At 39.6% G+C, this 12,035-nt stretch overlaps 1 pseudogene; it reads left to right on the top strand.

Annotated features, from left to right (window-relative positions):
- The first annotated feature begins 384 nt into the window (after positions 1 to 384).
- The window catches only part of LOC108521379 (secretory carrier-associated membrane protein 1-like), a 29,376-nt pseudogene continuing 17,725 nt past the window's right edge, over positions 385 to 12,035 (top strand).

Genomic DNA, 12,035 nt, shown 5'->3' with positions numbered 1-12,035 from the left:
GCTGGCAGCCTGGAGAGGAAAGATCTGTAGAAGCTATTTGCACTAGGAACCAGGGGCCTTGAAAGTATCAGGTCCAGACACTGACCAGAACCAGTTTCGTGAGAAGCAATGTTTTATGAACAAATGGAGTCTGTTTCTCAAATATTTCCCCTGGTCCACAATAGCCCTAAACTCCTATCTGAATCCTTGGGAAAGAGGACTGCAAAATATATATATACTCAAAAACTATCTCATTGAGAGCTCAGTGGGCCACTAAAACCAGGAGCACAGATTGGGCACAGCCATGAAAAGCAAAAGGCACTTTCCTTAGGTTCATATAAAAGTAGTTCCATTACTGTTTGGATTCATTGAACTAGCTCGAGAAAGCTTGATGCAGCTTTAGAAATGGTCATGCTAAAAATGTTCATTGTCTGCCCCTCTGTGGGGGAAGTGAGGAGGGAAGAAGGGTTAGTTAGGCTGCAGAAACTCATCCCTGTGGCTATGGGACAAGAGGAGGTTTTAGCAGCAGGTATCCCAAAAGGGAAATAAAGCAAGATAAAAAAAAATGTGGGGATTGCCACATTTTAGGTCAAAAAACCATATTAATGAACCCAAATGGAATATACCTTAGAGACCTTCATCCATTCATTTACCACTTGTTCATGAGGGTCTACTCTGTGAATACATCCTATCAGGTGCCAAGGACGTGGCAGAGAATAAGACAGACACAGGAAGGTGAAAGTAGATCATAAACCAGCCCACAAATAAAAGCCAAAGGGCATTTTAGTTTAATAAAATGAGTTTAATAAAAAATTAAACACGTTGATGCAATTGAGAGCTGGAGTCAGTGTAGGTCTCACCAAGAAGACGCCACTAGAGCTGAGACTTGAAAAGCAAAAAACAATCAGCCTTGTGAAGATCCTGAAGGAAGAACATTCCAGGTAGCATTAGCAGCAAGGGCACAGGCCTGAAGATCATAATAAGCTTGGCATTTCAAAGACCCAAGAGAAGGTCACAGGGGAAACCGCAGTGTGTGAGCAAGTGAAAGAGTGGCAGAAGGTGATTCATGAAGATGAGTAGGCATTGAGTCATGGAGAAACTGGTAAACCACGTCAGGCATTTGGACATTATTCTATGTGCAATAGGAAACTTCTAGAAGGTTTTAGCTAGGAATTGCCATGATCTGAATTTTGTTTTTGTGGCTTCACCATAGTTGCTCTGTAAAGCCTGGAATGTGGAAGGAAGTGGCAGCAGAAGGGGAAGTGGAGAGATCGGTCTAGAGACCATGGCAGTATTTCAGGAAAATGATGGTGGGTGCTGAGACGAAGATAGCAGCACTGGAAACAGAAAAATACTTAGCTGACTTAGGACATACTTTGCAGATACAGTAGACAGGATTTGCTGACATGTTGGATGTTGAGTGGAGAAAAAAACAGTGGTAAAAACACTTCATGGGACCAGGCACGGTGGCTCACACCTGTAATCTCAGCACTTTGGTAGGCCAAGGTGGGTACATCACTTGAGATCAGGTGTTTGAGACCAGTCTGGCCAACATAGTGAAACCCCGTCTCTACTAAATATACAAAACTTAGCCAGGCGTGGTGGCTGGCACCTGTAATCCCAGCTACTCGGGAGGTTGAGGCAGGATAATCATTTGAACTGGGAGGCGGAGGGTGCAGTGAGCCAAGATCGTGCCATTGCACTCCAGCTGGGGTGACAGACTCCACCTCAAAAGAGAAAAAAAAGAAAAGAAACAAAAACAAACGAACAAACAAACAAACAAAACACTGCATGATTTCTAGCTGAAGCAACTCTTAGAGAACTGGCTAATTATTGAAAAGGGGAGAGAACTGGGAATAGATTCGGGGAGAGGGCTATTTATTTTGTGACCTTTTAGAAATTCAGAGAAGATGTCAGGTAGGCAATTGGATTGAAAAACAGTCTGGAGGTCGGGAGAGAGGTCATGGCTGCAGAGTTACATTCAGAAGCTATCAGAATATCAGTAATGGAAACAGTTCCAGAAATAAGTGAGGGAGATCTGGGGAAGCAAACAGGTTTCACAACCTCATAGAGTGTTATTTGCAAGATAATGTTAATGATTTTAGAGAGGCTTAAGGCGTGAACTGTATGAGGCACCGAGCTTAAATAACAGAGATCTAAAGCCAAAAAAAAAAAAAAAAAAAAAAAAAAAAAAAAAAAAATCCGCACTTATCTTTTGTCTTCCTATAACTTCTCTAACCTGTGATTTGATAACTCCTAAATATCCTCCATGCCTTTCCTTAAAGATGCTGCTGTCATCTGCCTTCCCGTTCACCTTCAGACTTCTGTGGCATCTCCTTTTGTGATTACAGTAATATCATCGGGATAGAGTTGAAAAAACTAGAATTTATTTATCTAATGAGTAATATTTGTGTGATTCGAGAAAGATATGTGTAAAATGACCAAGTGTCATATTAGCTAGCTACTAGGTTGCTGCAGAACTGATTGCAGTTTTTGCCATTACTTTTAATGTGGAACTGGACAATAAGCAATTAAAAGTAATACCAAAAACTGCAATTACTTTTGTGCCAACCTAGTTTCTAGAATAAAAAAAAAAGGAAGGCAAAATTTTAGTAATCAAAAATTATCCTTGAAAATCTTCCAAATTGTCCATCTGAAGCAGAATACTTTGTATATCAACCCTATACAGATACAAATTTCTCAATAAGTCCAAAGAAGACTGGTTTTGCTCCAGCACTAATACAAACTACTCCCGGGGTTGAGTACCAGATAAAAGCTGTGGTTGTATCAAAGAATACTAGCAGATAGATTTGAATTCATGAATGTTCCGAGTTCATGTGAAATGAGTTCACATTATAACTAATACTAGTCTAAGCTTCTTTCTAGTCAGATACGTAGATTCTAAAGGGGAGTTTTCCGGTGGTAATGGAGGGGAGCTTTGTGCAGTAGGTATCAAGGGTCCTAAGAACGCAGAAATGAGACTGCTGAGAACATATGTCCCTGATTCAGGAGCAAAGAATTCATTTGCTTATTATGGAATATGAGTGGGGTAATGTGTAAGAATTTGTAAGCCACAACACAGGATTAATGTCAACGTTACTTATAATTTTCTAAAACAAATTCTATCTGTTTTGAGTTCCTATTCCAAAAAGCTGGCAAGAAATTCAATCTTTGTTATCACTGAGTTTGCTACACAGACTCTAGGATCTGCTACACAGACTCTGAGATCCGCAGAGCCAAGCCCACTGCCTGGGAAGGGCCTTCTGGTTTCCTGTTCGTGAAGTTCATTGCCTGTATGCTCATTATTCAAGCCAGCAGGGTCTCTTTGAGAGCAGGGACTCCAATATGTCTTTGTCAGGATCAAAGTATCCAAAATTTCCACTTGCACCACAGGTCTCATCAGAGATTCCACAGCCACCCCAAGTAGATAAAATGTGCAATTCTTTTAGAAACTGTAAAGCCCAGGGCTGGCCTCCCCTTTGCCCCCACCCCTCTCCATAATGGTGTTTCAACCTCCAAGCTTCAGCCTTAACTTTGCCTGCATAATGGCTCCTTCCAGCAAAGATCCAGTACAATATTGAGGTTGGGCTTTAAAAAACAAAACTAGTTTGTTTTTATGGCCCATGGTACAAAAGACCCCCCAGACAGGGAATCACAAAGACTTGGTATATAGGAAGGAAAATACATGCAAAAGAAAGGATGTTACAGCACAAATTAATATTTTCATAGATTATCCTGCTACCATTTCTATGGTAGAGGGAAATGGCTTTACTGGATGGGGATTACAAAGTATTCTGCAAATATGGAAAATAGATATAATCCATTGAAACCACAAACATGTACAGATCCAATGACTTGCTGCAAATTTAGTTCTTCGAGTCAGTCTTGAGTTGTCACATTGCTTATTGTCATCTCTAAAGGGCACCGAATTCAAAAAGTCTTCCTAAACAAGTTAGAGGACATTGTTATCACCACATTATCCCAGAATACAAGAGGCTACAGCTACCAGAAGACCGTACTGGGACTGGCAAGAAGTTAACCACATTTTCATGCTGAATTTGATGGAAAATTGGATGCATTCCAGTCTGTTTACAGTCTGGGTGGGAGGGACAGATTTGCCAATAGCACATTTAGCGTGTTGCAGCATAGTTTATCTGTCTGCAAATCTGTCCATCCCACCAGGCTATCTCTGCCTTGAGAAGTGGAATCCTGACACGCTCATTTCCACAGTTCCAGCAAGTCTTATGGTCTGGCATACAAAGGGCACTCAGTAAGTAAAGCCCACTACCATGGTTGGGAAAGGCTTTTTCTGCTTAGTTTTCTGTTTGTCATGACACCCCTTCTGCAATTAAAACCGTCATTTATTGCTTATACTCTACAATCCATTGACTTACTAGTTTGGGGCCAATTTTTGGGAGCTCTTCGTGACAAAGTCAGCCATGCTTCAACCCCTTGGCTGTTCTCCCTGCAGAGCTATTCCAGAAGCTACAGAGGATGCTTTTTTAATCTCAGACCTTCTGCTGCTCTCTAGTTGACTCTGGTTAAAGAATTCTCCCATAATCCCATTAGGATCAGCTTTTCTCCGTCTGTTCCTTATCACGAATCATTATTAGATGAAAGACAAAAATCCTATCACTTTAGTTAACTGGGTCACTAAGAACCATATGAGTCCTGTGTTCCTGTTCTGAAAGCATAATTAAAGCCCTGACTAATTAGTATTAAAGTAACCTTAATTAACTAACCTAACTTACCACTAATCAAGGGAATGGGCCTTCCGAGATCTCATGGATCATTTTCTAGTCAGTACACGATATAAGCTAATATACATACATACCCCTATGGATGCACTCATTAAAAAAAAAATTAAAACTCTTCATTGTTGGGAGTGTAAGTTGGAGGTTACTTGCTTACTTGCTTATTTATTTATACTCTGCCTCTTCCCACAAAGGACTGGACTCAGAGGACATTATCTTGCATTTGTACTGCAGAGCTCTTGCCATGATTATGAAACAAGAAGGTATTTAGCATGCTCTTTACTTGCTTTGGGTTATTAGTAAGCCCATGATAATTATGTTACCAAAATAATGTAGAGGCTGCTGTATCTGATTTCCACATTACAGATAGTCCCTAGTCATCTATGTGACTTAGAATGCATCACTTTACCTCCCTGGAACCCAGCTTCCTCATCTATGTAATGAGGCCAGTTCAGTCATGCACCCATAATGACATTTTGGTCAACAACAGACCACTTTTATAATAGTAATCCCGTAAGATCATAATGGAGCTGAAACATTTCTGTTATCATGGTGATGCTGGTGTAAACAAATGTGCTGTGCTGTCAGTCAAAAATATAGGTTAGTACATAATACTTGATAACGATGATAAGCAACTGTGTTACTGGTTTATGTGTTTACTGTACCACACTTTTCATCGTTATTTTAGCGTGTACTCCTACTACTTATTTTTTAAAAAGGTAACTGTAAAAGAGCCTCAGGCAGGTCCTTCAGAGGTGTTCCAGAAGAAGGCATTTTTTTACAAGGGATGACAGCTCCATGCATGTTATTGTCCCTGAAAATCTTCCAGTGGAATAAGACATGGAAGTGAAAGATAGTGATATTCAGGATCCTGACCCTGTGTACTCCTAGGTTGATATGTGTATTTGTGTCTTAGTTTTTAACAACAAAAAAAAGTTTAAAAAGTAAACAAAAAAAAAATCTTTGAAAATAGAAAAAAGGCTTAAAAAATAAGGATACAAAGAAATTCTTTTTTTGTGAGACAGAGTCTGGTTCTGTTGCCCAGGCTGGAGTGCAGTGGTGAAATCTCAGTTCACTGCAACCTCCACCTCCTGGGTTCAAGCGATTCTCATGCCTCAGCCTCCAGAGTGACTGGGATTACAGGCGCGTGCCACCATGCCCAGCTAATTTTTTGTATTTTTAGTACAGACAGGGTTTCACTACGTTTGCCAGGCTGGTATGGAACTCCTAGCCTCCAGTGATCCACCCACCTCAGCATCCCAAAGGGCTGGGATTACAGGCGTGAGGCACTGCGCCCAGCCAGGAAATATTTGTGTACAGCTGTATAATGTGTTTGTGTTTTAAACTAAGTGTTATTACCAGAGTCAAAATGTTTTAAAAACATTAAAAGTTGATAAAGTTTAAAAGTCACAGTAAGCAAAGGTTCATGTATTATTAAAAAAGAATTTTGTAAATTTAGTGTCACCTGAGTGTACAGTGTTTATAAAGCCCACAGTAGTGTTTAGTAATGCCCTAGGCTTTCACATTTACTCACCAGTCACTGATTCACCCAGAGCAACTTCCAGTTCCACCAACTCCATTCATGGTAAATGCCCCATACAGATGTATCATATTTTGTTTTTCATATTGCCTTCTAGTTTTTTGTTTGTTTGTTTTGTTTTGTTTAGACAAAGTCTAGCTCTGTTGCCCAGGCTGGAATGCAGTGATGCAATTATAACTCACTGCAGCCTTGCATTCCTGAGCTCAAGTAATCCTCCTGTCTCAGCCTTCCAAGTAGCTAAGACTACAGGTACATGCCACCATGCCCAGCTAAAAAAAATTTTTTTTTTGAATTACATTTTGTAGAGACACAGTCCCACTATGTTGTCCAGGCTGGTCTCAAACTCCTGACCTCAAACTATCTTCCCACCTTGGCCTCCCAAAGTGCTGGGATGCAGGTGTGGGCCATCACGCCTGGCCAATATACCATCTTTTAACTGGTCCTTTTCTAGGTTTGTATGTGTTTAGGCACACAAATACTTACCATTGTGTTACAATTGCCTACAGTATTTAGTACAGTAACATGCTATATAGGCTTGTAGCTTAGGACCAATAGGCTGTATGTTATATAGCCTCAGTATGAAGCAGTCTATACAGTCTAGGTTTGTGTCAGTACACTCTACAATGTTCACAATGAAATTGTCTAACAATGCATTTCTCATATAATTTCTTTGCATGATTGGATATTAAGGCCCCTCCCAACTTTTGACATGCTCAGTTATTCTCTGAGCGTAAAGTTTCTCTTGATCTCTAAGTTCTCTATCTTGCAAACCTAACAGACGTGATGTCTATTCTCTAATACAGAGCCATTTTTTTGTGACTAAACTTAATTATCGACCCTTTTGAGAGCTTATATCATACAGTCTGCAAGACTGTCTAACAAGAAAGCAGAATAACAAAATGTCTTTTGCAACTAATTTCAGAAACACGGGAAAGGATCCACCAAAGTATCTATCTTACGCAGCTCTGATATTGTCACAGTAGTTTGCTAATCAAACATGGACAGGGCAGGAGAGGACCCCCCTGCCCTGCACCAGGAATGTCAGTCAACCAACAGGTGACGGTCAGGCAGTTGCTAAGCTGTCTCTCTAAAATAAGAATTAGTCTCAGCCAGTGCGAGGGAAAAGCAGTCCCCCAATAGATAGAAAAACCTGAGGCCAGGCATCGTGGCTTACACCTGTAATCCCAACACTTTGGGAGACTGAGGCAGGTGGATCACCTGAGGTCATGAGTTCTAGACCAGCCTGGCCAACATGGAGAAACACTGTCTCTACTAAAAATACAAAATTAGGCAGGCGTGGTGGTGCATGCCTGTAATCCCAGCTACTTGGGAGGCTGAGGCAGGAGAATCGCTTGAACCCAGGAGGTGGAGGTTCCAGTGAGCCAAGATTGCACCGTTGCACTCCAGCCTGTACAAGTGCGAAACTTCATCTAATAATAATAAAAAAGAAAGAAAGAAAGAAAGAAAGAAAGAAAGAAAGAAAGAAAGAAAGAAAGAAAGAAAGAGGAAAAGAAAAAAGAAAAACCTGAAACTGTTGATCAGCTTTCCAATAAGACCTCAGGAGTTGGGTGAGTGGGCTCAAGCATGTGCACTAAGGCAAAATGGTAGAGTTTAACTGATATATGACCTTACAGGAGCACTTGACTGGTAAGTGGGAAAAAAAGCCTCAAGAGAACATGCATACAACTCCCGTAAACTACTGTGCATATGCCCCCCCACTGCCAAGCACTAGCAGGCCACTGTGCATGAGGACAGCCCATCCCAAGGGAAGAATCGGGAGAAGTAACACAAGACCCGGAAGCATGCCAAACCCTAAGGTAAAGTCAACCTGGGCACTTGATCTTTCAAGTTGCCTGACTGGCCCTCTTCCAAGTGCAATTTACTTCCTTTCATTTGTGAACCCCCGAGTACCTGAGACAGGTCTCAGTTAATTTAGAAAGTTTATTTTGCCAAAGTTGGGGATGTGCGCCCGTTACACAGCCTCAGGAGGTCCTGATGACAAGTGCCCAACGGGGTCAGAGTACAGTTTTGTTTTTATACATTTTAGGGAGAGACATGAGACATCAATCAACATATGTAAGATGAATATTGGTTCTATCCAGAAAAGGCGGGACAACTCGACACAAAGTTGGGACTACTTGAAGCGGGAGGGGGCTTCCAGGTCACAGGCAGGTAAGAGAAAATTGTTGCATTCTTTTGAGTTTCTGACTAGCCTTTCCAAAGGAGGCAATCAGATGTACATTTATCTCAGTGAGTAGAGGGGTGACTTTGTATAGAATGGGAGGCAGGTTGGCCCCAAGCAGTTCCCAGCTTGATTTTTCCCTTTAGTTTAGTGATTTGGGAGCCCCAAGATTTATTTTCCTTTCACACATTCTTGTTCTAAAGCCTTTTAATAAACTTGCCCTTCTGCTCTAAAACTTGCCTCCATCCCTCACTCTGTCTTATGGCCCTCGGTCAAATTCTTTCTTCTGAGGAGGCAAGAACTGAGGTGATTGCAGACCTGTACAGATTCACTGCCACTGACAGTATCTGAAGTACCACACTTCAGTTCTACAGTGTGAGATATTGTGCATTTATCTATCATTTGCCATTGATGTGAATGAGTTTTCAAGACTATTTCCTTAGCAGAGATTGGGAGTTACAGGGAACCAAAGAAAACATTATGATGTGGACATACCACTAAAAGAGACCAAAAGTGAAAACAAGGTGACCCAGCTTGATCAGCCTCTTAATAGTTCTCATATTTCTCAGGGCAGGGTGGGCTCTACAGCACTCCCCACCTCCCACCTCCTTGAATTTTCCATGATAAAGAAACTGTATCTGTTTTAACTCAGGAACTTATATTAAAGGAAGTGGTATTATTCAGCACTAGAACTAATGTTTGAAGGAGGCCACAAAATTTCCCATCCTAAACAGGTTTAAGGATAAGTTAGCTTTGTTTTGCTCTGGGATTGTTTAAAAGAAATCTGCAAAAAGTCTGGGGGTGGGGATGCTTGTGGGCAGTTCTTCCAGCACAATGTTCCTCTGTTTCCTGATTGCAGGGAGCATTGAGTCATCATTGGACAGCCATAAATAATACTTGAGAAACATATCCTGTCTTTGAAAATAGATTCCACGAATTCTTCAAGTTGTGTTTTGCATTTTACATTTTACATTTTCTACTTTATCCTTTGTCATCTATGAATAGTAAATAAACGTTTGAATAAAAAAGTGAGGGAGGTAAATGAACAGGTAAATTAAAGCTTTCTTTATTTCCACCTAACTAAGTACATCCATTTTACTGCTTTACTCATCTGTGTGACAAATGTGAAAAATGCACAAGAAAGGGTTTTTTTTTCCCAGCACTGTTGCATAAGCAATTCTTCAACTTTTTTGTCCGTAAGAATCACTCAGAAAACTTACTAAATGTGAAGATTTATGAGCCCCATATCTAAAGATTCTGATTTAATAGATCAGGCATAAACATACAGGAATGTAAATGGTAATATCATACACACAAACTTCAAAGTTGTGTCTGATGTGAATGGTCCTCAGGCCACACTTTGAGGAATATTGCTATCTAAGGGCTGTTGATCCTCTGGTCTATCATTTTGATATCAGAATCTTAAAAAATCGTGAGTTGCAATCATCCCACCTTTGGGACCAGAGCCAGCCAAATGGAAGCAAGCATTATCAAGTAAGAGAACTTCAGAGACTTGCCAAAGTGAGAAGTGACATTGCAATATCAAGACTTATTATAAAAAATATAGTAATCAAGACAGTATGATACCGACACGAAGACAGGTTACTCGAACAATGGAAAAGAATGGAGGGTCAAGAAATAGATCGATACACACATGAGCAATTGATTTTTAACCAAGGTGTAAAACAATTTTCACTTGAGAATAGTCTTTTCAAAAAATGCTGCTAGAACAATTGAATATCCATATACCAAGTAAGTACTCCTATCCACAATATTGAAAAAGTAACTCAAAATGAATAATATACCTAAATGTTAAACTGAAAGCTATAGAACTTCAAGAAGAAAACATAAAAGAAAATTTTATGATGGTATTTTAGAAAAGAATTCCTAAATACAATACCAAAGCCAAAATCCGTAAAACAAAAAGTGGTACGTTGGATTTTATGAAAATTTAAAACTTACCCTCTTCAAAAAACACTATTAAGAAAGTAAAAAGACAAGCCACAGACCAAAAGATAATGTTTGTAAATCACATACAAAATGACTTGCAAATTGCTTATCTGACAAAGGATGTGTATCTACAAAATGTAAATAACTCTCAAAACTTAATTTGAAAAAATCATTTATAAAAAGGACAAAAGATTTAAGTGGACACTTCATCAGCAAACATATATAGATAGCAAATAAGCACATAAAAAGATATTCAGCATCATTTGTCACTAACAAAATAAAAATTAATCACATTGAGATGCTACTACATACCTATTAAAATGGTTACAATTTAAAAGACTGACCAAATCAAATATTCACAAGGACAGAAAAACTAGAATACTACTACACAATAAAAGTAATAAACTATTAATACATGCAACACGGATGACTCATAAAATAACTATGGTGAATGAAAACAGACAGAGAAAAAAGAGTACAGATTGTAAAGTTCTATTATACAAATTCTGGCAAATAAAATCCAACCCGTAGTGACAGAAAGTAGATTAGATCTAAGGTTTCAAGATCACCTTTAAGATAACTGGTTGTTGACAATATTGAATTCCTTGCAGTTGTACGACTGAGTTCTTATTTTCTTGTTGGTTGTTGAACAAGAACCACTCTCGGCTTCTAGAGACCGCTCTCAGGTCTTTGCCACACAGCTCCCTCCATAAGCAGTTAATGAGGTAATTTGCTTCTTAAAGGCCAGCATGGAAAATCTCCCTCATGCTTCTGATCTCTTTTCTTAAGAAGGGTCCAGTTCCTTGTAAGAACTTTCCTGATTAAGTCAGGTCCACCCAGAATAATGTCTCTTGATTAAGTCAAAGTCAACTAATTTTGGTTAATTACATCTGAAACTCATTTCATCTTTGTCTTATAGTATATTCTAACCATGGGAGTGAAATCCTTTATAGTCACAGTCTCAACCACCCTAAAGCGGGGAGGTTGACGTAGGCTGTGTACACTAGAGCACAAGGAATTGTAGGAACCTTCTTAGAGTTCTGGGTGCCACATTCTACAACTCAGCATACCTATAGACACAGGTCCCAAGAGGCAAGTACAAGGATGCTTATCACAACATTGTTGGTAACATAAAAACTCATTACCTCCTAATATGTTCTGAATGTTTGTATCCCCACAAAATTTATATATTGAAACTGAATGCCAGTACAATGGCATTAAGAGATAGACATTTGGGAGGTGAATAAGTCATGAGGCCAAAGCTCTCATGAATGGGGATTATGCCCTTATAGAAGCGGTTTGAGGGAGTTTGTTCTCCCCTTCCACCACGTGAGGATAGAGCAAGAAGGTGTCTGCCATCTTTGAAGCAGAGACTAGGCCCTCACCAGTACCCCCAATCTGTTGGAGCCTTTATCCTGGATTTCCCAGCCTCTAGAACTATGAGCAATAAATTTCCATTGTTATAAATTACCCAGTCTAAGGTATTTATTATAGCAGCCTTAAAGGACTAAGAAAGCTGTCATCCAAATGTCCAAAATAAGAAACATAAATAAAATGAGAAATATTCTTTTTTTTTATTTTTTTTTTATTTTTATTATACTTTAAGTTCTAGGGTACATGTGCATAACGT

Source organism: Rhinopithecus bieti, unplaced genomic scaffold (assembly GCF_001698545.2).
Source record: "Rhinopithecus bieti isolate Rb0 unplaced genomic scaffold, ASM169854v2 scaffold_60893, whole genome shotgun sequence".
NCBI classification, from domain to species: Eukaryota; Metazoa; Chordata; class Mammalia; order Primates; family Cercopithecidae; genus Rhinopithecus; species Rhinopithecus bieti.
This window is presented reverse-complemented; position numbering and strand designations above follow the sequence as displayed.